Source organism: Lactuca virosa, chromosome 1 (assembly GCF_052849685.1).
Source record: "Lactuca virosa cultivar CGN04683 chromosome 1, Lactuca_virosa_CGN04683_v6, whole genome shotgun sequence".
NCBI classification, from domain to species: Eukaryota; Viridiplantae; Streptophyta; class Magnoliopsida; order Asterales; family Asteraceae; genus Lactuca; species Lactuca virosa.
The window spans coordinates 260,383,869-260,393,225 of NC_136426.1; the positions used below are offsets into that span (position 1 = coordinate 260,383,869).

Genomic DNA, 9,357 nt, shown 5'->3' on the forward strand with positions numbered 1-9,357 from the left:
CGGGTGGCCTCCGTTTCATGGTTCATGGTTTTCGTATTTTTGGAACGGAGCCGATCGGTCACGTGGGTCCTACGCCTCGCGTACGAAAACAAAGGAGGTTCTGCGTCTTTTAAGACATAAAAGCAATAAGCATGGATAGTATTTCGGGTGCGATCATACCAGCACTAATGCACCGGATCGCATCAGAACTCCGCAGTTAAACGTGCTTGGGCGAGAGTAGTACTAGGATGGGTGACTCCCTGGGAAGTCCTCGTGTTGCACCCCCCTTTTTCGTTGCCCGTTTGCGTTTTTTTAGATTTTACTTGCGGTTTTTTTTTGTTTTTTTTTCTTTCTTGCTATTTCTATGCTCGGGTGGCCTCCGCTTCATGGTTGATGGTTTTCGTATTTTTCGAACAGAGCCGATCGGTCACGTGGGTCCCACGCCTCGCGTACGAAAACAAAGGAGGTTCTACGTCTTTTAAGACATAAAAGCAATAAGCGTGGATAGTATTTCGGGTGCGATCATACCCGCACTAATGCACCGGATCCCATCAGAACTCCGCTGTGAAACGTGCTTGGGCGAGAGTAGTACTAGGATTGGTGACCACCTGGGAAGTCCTCGTGTTGCACCCCCCTTTTTCGTTGCCCGTTTGCATTTTTTTAGATTTTACGTGTGGTTTTTTTTGTTTTTTTTCTTTCTTGCTATTTCTATGCTCGCGTGGCCTCCGCTTCATGGTTCATGGTTTTCGTATTTTTGAAACGGAGCTGATCGGTCACGTGGGTCCCACGCCTCGCTTACGAAAACAAAGGAGGTTCTGCGTCTTTTATGACATAAAAGCAATAATCATGGATAGTTATATCGGGTGCGATCATACCAGCACTAATGCACCGGATCCCATCAGAACTCCGCAGTTAAGCGTGCTTGGGCGAGAGTAGTACTAGAATGGGTGACCCTCGGGAAGTCCTCGTGTTGCACCCCCCTTTTTCGTTGCCCGTTTGCGTTTTTTTAGATTTTACGTGCGTTTTTTTTTTGTTTTTTTTTCTTTCTTGCTATTTCTATGCTCGGGTGGCCTCCGCTTCATGGTTGATGGTTTTCGTATTTTTGGAACGGAGCCGATCGGTCACGTGGGTCCCACGCCTCGCGTACGAAAACAAAGGAGGTTCTGCGTCTTTTAAGACATAAAAGCAATAAGCATGGATAGTATTTCGGGTGCGATCATACCCGCACTAATGCACCGAATCCCATCAAAACTCCGCAGTTAAGCGTGCTTGGGCGAGAGTAGTAGTAGGATGGGTGACCCCCTGGGAAGCCCTCGTGTTGCACCCCTCTCGTTCGTTGCCCGTTTGCATTTTTTTAGATTTTACGTGCGGTTTTTTTTTTGTTTTTTTCCTTTCTTGCTATTTCTATGCTCGGGTGGCCTCCGCTTCATGGTTGATAGTTTTCGTATTTTTGGAACGGAGCCGATCAGTCACGTGGGTCCCACGCCTCGCGTACGAAAACAAAGGAGGTTCTGCGTCTTTAAAGACATAAAAGAAATAAGAATGGATAGTATTTCGGGTGCGATCATACCAGCACTAATGCACTGGATCCCATCAGAACTCCGCAGTTAAGCATGCTTGGGCGAGAGTAGTACTAGGATGGGTGACCCCTGGGAAGTCCTCGTGTTGCACCCCCCCTTTTTCGTTGCCCGTTTGCGTTTTTTTAGAATTTACGTGCGGTTTTTTTGTTTTTTTTTTCTTTCTTGCTATTTCTATGCTCGGGTGGCCTCCGCTTCATGGTTCATGGTTTTCGTATTGTTGGAACGGAGCCGATCGGTCACGTGGGTCCCACGCCTCGCGTACGAAAACAAAGGAGGTTCTACGTCTTTTAAGACATAAAAGCAATAAGCATGGATATTATTTTAGGTGCGATCATACCAGCACTAATGCACCGGATCCCATCAGAACTCCGCAGTTAAGCGTGCTTGGGCGAGAGGAGTACTAGGATGGGTGACCCCCTGCGAAGTCCTCGTGTTGCACCCCCCCTTTTTCGTTGCCCGTTTGCGTTTTTTTAGATTTTACGTGCGGTTTTTTTTTTGTTTTTTTTTCTTTCTTGCTATTTCTATGCTCGGGTGGCCTCCGTTTCATGGTTCATGGTTTTCGTATTTTTGGAACGGAGCCGATCGGTCACGTGGGTCCCACGCCTCGCGTACGAAAACAAAGGAGGTTCTGCGTCTTTTAAGACATAAAAGCAATAAGCATGGATAGTATTTCGGGTGCGATCATACCAGCACTAATGCACCGGATCCCATAAGAACTCAGCAGTTAAGCGTGCTTGGGCGAGAGTAGTACTAGGATGGGTGACCCTCTGGGAAGTCCTTGTGTTGCACCTCCTTTTTCGTTACCCGTTTGTGTTTTTTTAGATTTTACGTGCGGTTTTCTTTTTGTTTTTTTTTTCTTTCTTGCTATTTCTATGCTCGGGTGGCCTCCGTTTCATGGTTCATGGTTTCGTATTTTTGGAACGGAGCCGATCGGTCACGTGGGTCCTACGCCTCGCGTACGAAAACAAAGGAGGTTCTGCGTCTTTTAAGACATAAAAGCAATAAGCATGGATAGTATTTCGGGTGCAATCATACCAGCACTAATGCACCGGATCGCATCAGAACTCCGCAGTTAAGCGTGCTTGGGCGAGAGTAGTACTAGGATGGGTGACTCCCTGGGAAGTCCTCGTGTTGCACCCCCCTTTTTCGTTGCCCGTTTGCGTTTTTTTAGATTTTACGTGCGGTTTTTTTTTGTTTTTTTTTTCTTTCTTGCTATTTCTATGCTCGGGTGGCCTCCGCTTCATGGTTGATGGTTTTCGTATTTTTCGAACAGAGCCGATCGGTCACGTGGGTCCCACGCCTCGCGTACGAAAACAAAGGAGGTTCTACGTCTTTTAAGACATAAAAGCAATAAGCGTGGATAGTATTTCGGGTGCGATCATACCCGCACTAATGCACCGGATCCCATCAGAACTCCGCTGTGAAGCGTGCTTGGGCGAGAGTAGTACTAGGATTGGTGACCACCTGGGAAGTCCTCGTGTTGCACCCCACTTTTTCGTTGCCCGTTTGCGTTTTTTTAGATTTTACGTGTGGTTTTTTTTGTTTTTTTTTCTTTCTTGCTATTTCTATGCTCGCGTGGCCTCCGCTTCATGGTTCATGGTTTTCGTATTTTTGAAACGGAGCTGATCGGTCACGTGGGTCCCACGCCTCGCTTACGAAAACAAAGGAGGTTCTGCGTCTTTTATGACATAAAAGCAATAATCATGGATAGTTATATCGGGTGCGAGCATACCAGCACTAATGCACCAGATCCCATCAGAACTCCGCAGTTAAGCGTGCTTGGGCGAGAGTAGTACTAGGATGGGTGACCCTCGGGAAGTCCTCGTGTTGCACCCCCCTTTTTCGTTGCCCGTTTGCGTTTTTTTAGATTTTACGTGCGTTTTTTTTTTGTTTTTTTTTCTTTCTTGCTATTTCTATGCTCGGGTGGCCTCCGCTTCATGGTTGATGGTTTTCGTATTTTTGGAACGGAGCCGATCGGTTACGTGGGTCCCACGCCTCGCGTACGAAAACAAAGGAGGTTCTGCGTCTTTTAATACATAAAAGCAATAAGCATGGATAGTATTTCGGGTGCGATCATACCCGCACTAATGCACCGAATCCCATCAAAACTCCGCAGTTAAGCGTGCTTGGGCGAGAGTAGTAGTAGGATGGGTGACCCCCTGGGAAGCCCTCGTGTTGCACCCCTCTTTTTCGTTGCCCGTTTGCGTTTTTTTAGATTTTACGTGCGGTTTTTTTTTGTTTTTTTTTTCTTTCTTGCTATTTCTATGCTCGGGTGGCCTCCGCTTCATGGTTGATGGTTTTCGTATTTTTGGAACGGAGCCGATCGGTCACGTGGGTTCCACGCCTCGCGTACGAAAACAAAGGAGGTTCTGCGTCTTTTAAAATATAAAAGCAATAAGCATGGATAGTATTTCGGGTGCGATCATACCAGCACTAATGCACCGGATCCCATCAGAACTCCACAGTTAAGCGTGCTTGGGCGAGAGTAGTACTAGGATGGGTGACCCCTTGGGAAGTCCTCGTGTTGCGCCCCCTTTTTCGTTGCCCGTTTGCGTTTTTTTAGATTTTACGTGCGGTTTTTTTTTTGTTTTTTTTTCTTTCTTGCTATTTCTATGCTTGGGTGGCCTACGCTTCATAGTTGATAGTTTTCGTATTTTTGGAACGGAGCCGATCAGTCACGTGGGTCCCACGCCTCGCGTACGAAAACAAAGGAGGTTCTGCGTCTTTAAAGACATAAAAGAAATAAGAATGGATAGTATTTCGGGTGCGATCATACCAGCACTAATGCACTGGATCCCATCAGAACTCCGCAGTTAAGCATGCTTGGGCGAGAGTAGTACTAGGATGGGTGACCCCCTGGGAAGTCCTCGTGTTGCACCCCCCCTTTTTCGTTGCCCGTTTGCGTTTTTTTAGATTTTACGTGCGGTTTTTTTGTTTTTTTTCTTTCTTGCTATTTCTATGCTCGGGTGGCCTCCGCTTCATGGTTCATGGTTTTCGTATTGTTGGAACGGAGCCGATCGGTCACGTGGGTCCCACGCCTCGCGTACGAAAACAAAGGAGGTTCTGCGTCTTTTAAGACATAAAAGCAATAAGCATGGATAGTATTTTAGGTGCGATCATACCAGCACTAATGCACCGGATCCCATCAGAACTCCGCAGTTAAGCGTGCTTGGGCGAGAGGATTACTAGGATGGGTGACCCCCTGCGAAGTCCTCGTGTTGCACCCCCCCTTTTTCGTTGCCCGTTTGCGTTTTTTTAGATTTTACGTGCGGTTTTTTTTTTGTTTTTTTTTTCTTTCTTGCTATTTCTATGCTCGGGTGGCCTCCGTTTCATGGTTCATGGTTTTCGTATTTTTGGAACGGAGCCGATCGGTCACGTGGGTCCCACGCCTCGCGTAAGAAAACAAAGGAGGTTCTGCGTCTTTTAAGACATAAAAGAAATAAGCATGGATAGTATTTCGGGTGCGATCATACCAGCACTAATGCACCGGATCCCATAAGAACTCAGCAGTTAAGCGTGCTTGGGCGAGAGTAGTACTAGGATGGGTGACCCTCTGGGAAGTCCTTGTGTTGCACCTCCTTTTTCGTTACCCGTTTGTGTTTTTTTAGATTTTACGTGCGGTTTTTTTTTGTTTTTTTTTTCTTTCTTGCTATTTCTATGCTCGGGTGGCCTCCGTTTCATGGTTCATGGTTTTCGTATTTTTGGAACGGAGCCGATCGGTCACGTGGGTCCTACGCCTCGCGTACGAAAACAAAGGAGGTTCTGCGTCTTTTAAGACATAAAAGCAATAAGCATGGATAGTATTTCGGGTGCAATCATACCAGCACTAATGCACCGGATCGCATCAGAACTCCGCAGTTAAGCGTGCTTGGGCGAGAGTAGTACTAGGATGGGTGACTCCCTGGGAAGTCCTCGTGTTGCACCCCCCTTTTTCGTTGCCCGTTTGCGTTTTTTTAGATTTTACGTGCGGTTTTTTTTTGTTTTTTTTTCTTTCTTGCTATTTCTATGCTCGGGTGGCCTCCGCTTCATGGTTGATGGTTTTCGTATTTTTCGAACAGAGCCGATCGGTCACGTGGGTCCCACGCCTCGCGTACAAAAACAAAGGAGGTTCTACGTCTTTTAAGACATAAAAGCAATAAGCGTGGATAGTATTTCGGGTGCGATCATACCCGCACTAATGCACCGGATCCCATCAGAACTCCGCTGTGAAGCGTGCTTGGGCGAGAGTAGTACTAGGATTGGTGACCACCTGGGAAGTCCTCGTGTTGCACCCCACTTTTTCGTTGCCCGTTTGCGTTTTTTTAGATTTTACGTGTGGTTTTTTTTGTTTTTTTTTCTTTCTTGCTATTTCTATGCTCGCGTGGCCTCCGCTTCATGGTTCATGGTTTTCGTATTTTTGAAACGGAGCTGATCGGTCACGTGGGTCCCACGCCTCGCTTACGAAAACAAAGGAGGTTCTGCGTCTTTTATGACATAAAAGCAATAATCATGGATAGTTATATCGGGTGCGAGCATACCAGCACTAATGCACCAGATCCCATCAGAACTCCGCAGTTAAGCGTGCTTGGGCGAGAGTAGTACTAGGATGGGTGACCCTCGGGAAGTCCTCGTGTTGCACCCCCCTTTTTCGTTGCCCGTTTGCGTTTTTTTAGATTTTACGTGCGGTTTTTTTTTGTTTTTTTTTCTTTCTTGCTATTTCTATGCTCGGGTGGCCTCCGCTTCATGGTTGATGGTTTTCGTATTTTTGGAACGGAGCCGATCGGTTACGTGGGTCCCACGCCTCGCGTACGAAAACAAAGGAGGTTCTGCGTCTTTTAAGACATAAAAGCAATAAGCATGGATAGTATTTCGGGTGCGATCATACCCGCACTAATGCATCGAATCCCATCAAAACTCCGCAGTTAAGCGTGCTTGGGCGAGAATAGTAGTAGGATGGGTGACCCCCTGGGAAGCCCTCGTGTTGCACCCCTCTTTTTCGTTGCCCGTTTGCGTTTTTTTAGATTTTACGTGCGGTTTTTTTTTGTTTTTTTTTCTTTCTTGCTATTTCTATGCTCGGGTGGCCTCCGCTTCATGGTTGATGGTTTTCGTATTTTTGGAACGGAGCCGATCGGTCACGTGGGTTCCACGCCTCGCGTACGAAAACAAAGGAGGTTCTGCGTCTTTTAAAATATAAAAGCAATAAGCATGGATAGTATTTCGGGTGCGATCATACCAGCACTAATGCACCGGATCCCATCAGAACTCCACAGTTAAGCGTGCTTGGGCGAGAGTAGTACTAGGATGGGTGACCCCTTGGGAAGTCCTCGTGTTGCACCCCCTTTTTCGTTGCCCGTTTGCGTTTTTTTAGATTTTACGTGCGGTTTTTTTTTTTGTTTTTTTTTCTTTCTTGCTATTTCTATGCTTGGGTGGCCTACGCTTCATAGTTGATAGTTTTCGTATTTTTGGAACGGAGCCGATCAGTCACGTGGGTCCCACGCCTCGCGTACGAAAACAAAGGAGGTTCTGCGTCTTTAAAGACATAAAAGAAATAAGAATGGATAGTATTTCGGGTGCGATCATACCAGCACTAATGCACTGGATCCCATCAGAACTCCGCAGTTAAGCATGCTTGGGCGAGAGTAGTACTAGGATGGGTGACCCCCTGGGAAGTCCTCGTGTTGCACCCCCCCTTTTTCGTTGCCCGTTTGCGTTTTTTTAGATTTTACGTGCGGTTTTTTTGTTTTTTTTTCTTTCTTGCTATTTCTATGCTCGGGTGGCCTCCGCTTCATGGTTCATGGTTTTCGTATTGTTGGAACGGAGCCGATCGGTCACGTGGGTCCCACGCCTCGCGTACGAAAACAAAGGAGGTTCTGCGTCTTTTAAGACATAAAAGCAATAAGCATGGATAGTATTTTAGGTGCGATCATACCAGCACTAATGCACCGGATCCCATCAGAACTCCGCAGTTAAGCGTGCTTGGGCGAGAGGATTACTAGGATGGGTGACCCCCTGCGAAGTCCTCGTGTTGCACCCCCCCTTTTTCGTTGCACGTTTGCGTTTTTTTAGATTTTACGTGCGGTTTTTTTTTTTGTTTTTTTTTCTTTCTTGCTATTTCTATGCTCGGGTGGCCTCCGTTTCATGGTTCATGGTTTTCGTATTTTTGGAACGGAGCCGATCGGTCACGTGGGTCCCACGCCTCGCGTACGAAAACAAAGGAGGTTCTGCGTCTTTTAAGACATAAAAGCAATAAGCATGGATAGTATTTCGGGTGCGATCATACCAGCACTAATGCACCGGATCCCATAAGAACTCCGCAGTTAAGTGTGCTTGGGCGAGAGTAGTACTAGGATGGGTGACCCTCTGGGAAGTCCTTGTGTTGCACCTCCTTTTTCGTTGCCCGTTTGTGTTTTTTTAGATTTTACGTGCGGTTTTTTTTTGTTTTTTTTTCTTTCTTGCTATTTCTATGCTCGGGTGGCCTCCGTTTCATGGTTCATGGTTTTCGTATTTTTGGAACGGAGCCGATCGGTCACGTGGGTCCTACGCCTCGCGTACGAAAACAAAGGAGGTTCTGCGTCTTTTAAGACATAAAAGCAATAAGCATGGATAGTATTTCGGGTGCAATCATACCAGCACTAATGCACCGGATCGCATCAGAACTCCGCAGTTAAGCGTGCTTCGGCGAGAGTAGTACTAGGATGGGTGACTCCCTGGGAAGTCGTCGTGTTGCACCCCCCTTTTTCGTTGCCCGTTTGCGTTTTTTTAGATTTTACGTGCGGTTTTTTTTTGTTTTTTTTCTTTCTTGCTATTTCTATGCTCGGGTGGCCTCCGCTTCATGGTTGATGGTTTTCGTATTTTTCGAACAGAGCCGATCGGTCACGTGGGTCCCACGCCTCGCGTACGAAAACAAAGGAGGTTCTACGTCTTTTAAGACATAAAAGCAATAAGCGTGGATAGTATTTCGGGTGCGATCATACCCGCACTAATGCACCGGATCCCATCAGAACTCCGCTGTGAAGCGTGCTTGGGCGAGAGTAGTACTAGGATTGGTGACCACCTGGGAAGTCCTCGTGTTGCACCCCCCTTTTTCGTTGCCCGTTTGCGTTTTTTTAGATTTTACGTGTGGTTTTTTTTGTTTTTTTTTTCTTTCTTGCTATTTCTATGCTCGCGTGGCCTCCGCTTCATGGTTCATGGTTTTCGTATTTTTGAAACGGAGCTGATCGGTCACGTGGGTCCCACGCCTCGCTTACGAAAACAAAGGAGGTTCTGCGTCTTTTATGACATAAAAGCAATAATCATGGATAGTTATATCGGGTGCGATCATACCAGCACTAATGCACCGGATCCCATCAGAACTCCGCAGTTAAGCGTGCTTGGGCGAGAGTAGTACTAGGATGGGTGACCCTGGGGAAGTCCTCGTGTTGCACCCCCCTTTTTCGTTGCCCGTTTGCGTTTTTTTAGATTTTACGTGCGTTTTTTTTTGTTTTTTTTCTTTCTTTCTATTTCTATGCTCGGGTGGCCTCCGCTTCATGGTTGATGGTTTTCGTATTTTTGGAACGGAGCCGATCGGTCACGTGGGTCCCACGCCTCGCGTACGAAAACAAAGGAGGTTCTGCGTCTTTTAAGACATAAAAGCAATAAGCATGGATGGTATTTCGGGTGCGATCATACCCGCACTAATGCACCTAATCCCATCAGAACTCCGCAGTTAAGCGTGCTTGGGCGAGAGTAGTAGTAGGATGGGTGACCCCCTGGGAAGCCCTCGTGTTGCACCCCTCTTTTTCGTTGCCCGTTTGCGTTTTTTTAGATTTTACGTGCGGTT

The 9,357-nt window shown here is 46.8% G+C and overlaps 27 non-coding genes across 27 annotated transcripts; all 27 read left to right on the top strand.

Moving 5' to 3' along the window:
• The first annotated feature begins 145 nt into the window (after positions 1–145).
• Positions 146–264, top strand: LOC145147027 (5S ribosomal RNA). Its single transcript, XR_013727944.1, has one exon. It is a non-coding gene; the product is annotated as a 5S ribosomal RNA (ribosomal RNA).
• A 229-nt stretch (positions 265–493) lies between these two features.
• LOC145149864 (5S ribosomal RNA) lies at positions 494–612 on the top strand. Its single transcript, XR_013730704.1, has one exon. It is a non-coding gene; the product is annotated as a 5S ribosomal RNA (ribosomal RNA).
• A 228-nt stretch (positions 613–840) lies between these two features.
• On the top strand, positions 841–958 carry LOC145147227 (5S ribosomal RNA). Its single transcript, XR_013728136.1, has one exon. It is a non-coding gene; the product is annotated as a 5S ribosomal RNA (ribosomal RNA).
• Positions 959–1,187: 229 nt separating this feature from the next.
• Positions 1,188–1,306, top strand: LOC145150178 (5S ribosomal RNA). The gene has a single exon (XR_013731003.1). It is a non-coding gene; the product is annotated as a 5S ribosomal RNA (ribosomal RNA).
• A 229-nt stretch (positions 1,307–1,535) lies between these two features.
• LOC145148510 (5S ribosomal RNA) lies at positions 1,536–1,653 on the top strand. The gene has a single exon (XR_013729392.1). It is a non-coding gene; the product is annotated as a 5S ribosomal RNA (ribosomal RNA).
• Positions 1,654–1,882: 229 nt separating this feature from the next.
• On the top strand, positions 1,883–2,001 carry LOC145146425 (5S ribosomal RNA). The gene has a single exon (XR_013727371.1). It is a non-coding gene; the product is annotated as a 5S ribosomal RNA (ribosomal RNA).
• A 231-nt stretch (positions 2,002–2,232) lies between these two features.
• Positions 2,233–2,351, top strand: LOC145148947 (5S ribosomal RNA). Its single transcript, XR_013729809.1, has one exon. It is a non-coding gene; the product is annotated as a 5S ribosomal RNA (ribosomal RNA).
• Positions 2,352–2,580: 229 nt separating this feature from the next.
• Positions 2,581–2,699, top strand: LOC145146049 (5S ribosomal RNA). The gene has a single exon (XR_013727000.1). It is a non-coding gene; the product is annotated as a 5S ribosomal RNA (ribosomal RNA).
• A 230-nt stretch (positions 2,700–2,929) lies between these two features.
• Positions 2,930–3,048, top strand: LOC145149345 (5S ribosomal RNA). The gene has a single exon (XR_013730199.1). It is a non-coding gene; the product is annotated as a 5S ribosomal RNA (ribosomal RNA).
• A 229-nt stretch (positions 3,049–3,277) lies between these two features.
• Positions 3,278–3,395, top strand: LOC145149444 (5S ribosomal RNA). The gene has a single exon (XR_013730303.1). It is a non-coding gene; the product is annotated as a 5S ribosomal RNA (ribosomal RNA).
• A 229-nt stretch (positions 3,396–3,624) lies between these two features.
• Positions 3,625–3,743, top strand: LOC145150180 (5S ribosomal RNA). Its single transcript, XR_013731005.1, has one exon. It is a non-coding gene; the product is annotated as a 5S ribosomal RNA (ribosomal RNA).
• A 230-nt stretch (positions 3,744–3,973) lies between these two features.
• Positions 3,974–4,092, top strand: LOC145144604 (5S ribosomal RNA). Its single transcript, XR_013725614.1, has one exon. It is a non-coding gene; the product is annotated as a 5S ribosomal RNA (ribosomal RNA).
• Positions 4,093–4,321: 229 nt separating this feature from the next.
• Positions 4,322–4,440, top strand: LOC145144800 (5S ribosomal RNA). Its single transcript, XR_013725801.1, has one exon. It is a non-coding gene; the product is annotated as a 5S ribosomal RNA (ribosomal RNA).
• A 227-nt stretch (positions 4,441–4,667) lies between these two features.
• LOC145149098 (5S ribosomal RNA) lies at positions 4,668–4,786 on the top strand. The gene has a single exon (XR_013729958.1). It is a non-coding gene; the product is annotated as a 5S ribosomal RNA (ribosomal RNA).
• Positions 4,787–5,018: 232 nt separating this feature from the next.
• Positions 5,019–5,137, top strand: LOC145148948 (5S ribosomal RNA). The gene has a single exon (XR_013729810.1). It is a non-coding gene; the product is annotated as a 5S ribosomal RNA (ribosomal RNA).
• A 229-nt stretch (positions 5,138–5,366) lies between these two features.
• LOC145146050 (5S ribosomal RNA) lies at positions 5,367–5,485 on the top strand. The gene has a single exon (XR_013727001.1). It is a non-coding gene; the product is annotated as a 5S ribosomal RNA (ribosomal RNA).
• Positions 5,486–5,714: 229 nt separating this feature from the next.
• LOC145149346 (5S ribosomal RNA) lies at positions 5,715–5,833 on the top strand. The gene has a single exon (XR_013730200.1). It is a non-coding gene; the product is annotated as a 5S ribosomal RNA (ribosomal RNA).
• A 229-nt stretch (positions 5,834–6,062) lies between these two features.
• Positions 6,063–6,180, top strand: LOC145149445 (5S ribosomal RNA). Its single transcript, XR_013730304.1, has one exon. It is a non-coding gene; the product is annotated as a 5S ribosomal RNA (ribosomal RNA).
• A 229-nt stretch (positions 6,181–6,409) lies between these two features.
• On the top strand, positions 6,410–6,528 carry LOC145150897 (5S ribosomal RNA). Its single transcript, XR_013731704.1, has one exon. It is a non-coding gene; the product is annotated as a 5S ribosomal RNA (ribosomal RNA).
• A 229-nt stretch (positions 6,529–6,757) lies between these two features.
• Positions 6,758–6,876, top strand: LOC145136782 (5S ribosomal RNA). Its single transcript, XR_013720708.1, has one exon. It is a non-coding gene; the product is annotated as a 5S ribosomal RNA (ribosomal RNA).
• Positions 6,877–7,106: 230 nt separating this feature from the next.
• Positions 7,107–7,225, top strand: LOC145144801 (5S ribosomal RNA). Its single transcript, XR_013725802.1, has one exon. It is a non-coding gene; the product is annotated as a 5S ribosomal RNA (ribosomal RNA).
• Positions 7,226–7,453: 228 nt separating this feature from the next.
• LOC145149099 (5S ribosomal RNA) lies at positions 7,454–7,572 on the top strand. Its single transcript, XR_013729959.1, has one exon. It is a non-coding gene; the product is annotated as a 5S ribosomal RNA (ribosomal RNA).
• Positions 7,573–7,804: 232 nt separating this feature from the next.
• On the top strand, positions 7,805–7,923 carry LOC145147085 (5S ribosomal RNA). The gene has a single exon (XR_013728000.1). It is a non-coding gene; the product is annotated as a 5S ribosomal RNA (ribosomal RNA).
• Positions 7,924–8,151: 228 nt separating this feature from the next.
• On the top strand, positions 8,152–8,270 carry LOC145150612 (5S ribosomal RNA). Its single transcript, XR_013731425.1, has one exon. It is a non-coding gene; the product is annotated as a 5S ribosomal RNA (ribosomal RNA).
• A 228-nt stretch (positions 8,271–8,498) lies between these two features.
• LOC145149347 (5S ribosomal RNA) lies at positions 8,499–8,617 on the top strand. The gene has a single exon (XR_013730201.1). It is a non-coding gene; the product is annotated as a 5S ribosomal RNA (ribosomal RNA).
• Positions 8,618–8,847: 230 nt separating this feature from the next.
• On the top strand, positions 8,848–8,965 carry LOC145146942 (5S ribosomal RNA). Its single transcript, XR_013727863.1, has one exon. It is a non-coding gene; the product is annotated as a 5S ribosomal RNA (ribosomal RNA).
• A 227-nt stretch (positions 8,966–9,192) lies between these two features.
• Positions 9,193–9,311, top strand: LOC145150146 (5S ribosomal RNA). The gene has a single exon (XR_013730972.1). It is a non-coding gene; the product is annotated as a 5S ribosomal RNA (ribosomal RNA).
• The last annotated feature ends 46 nt before the right edge of the window (positions 9,312–9,357 follow it).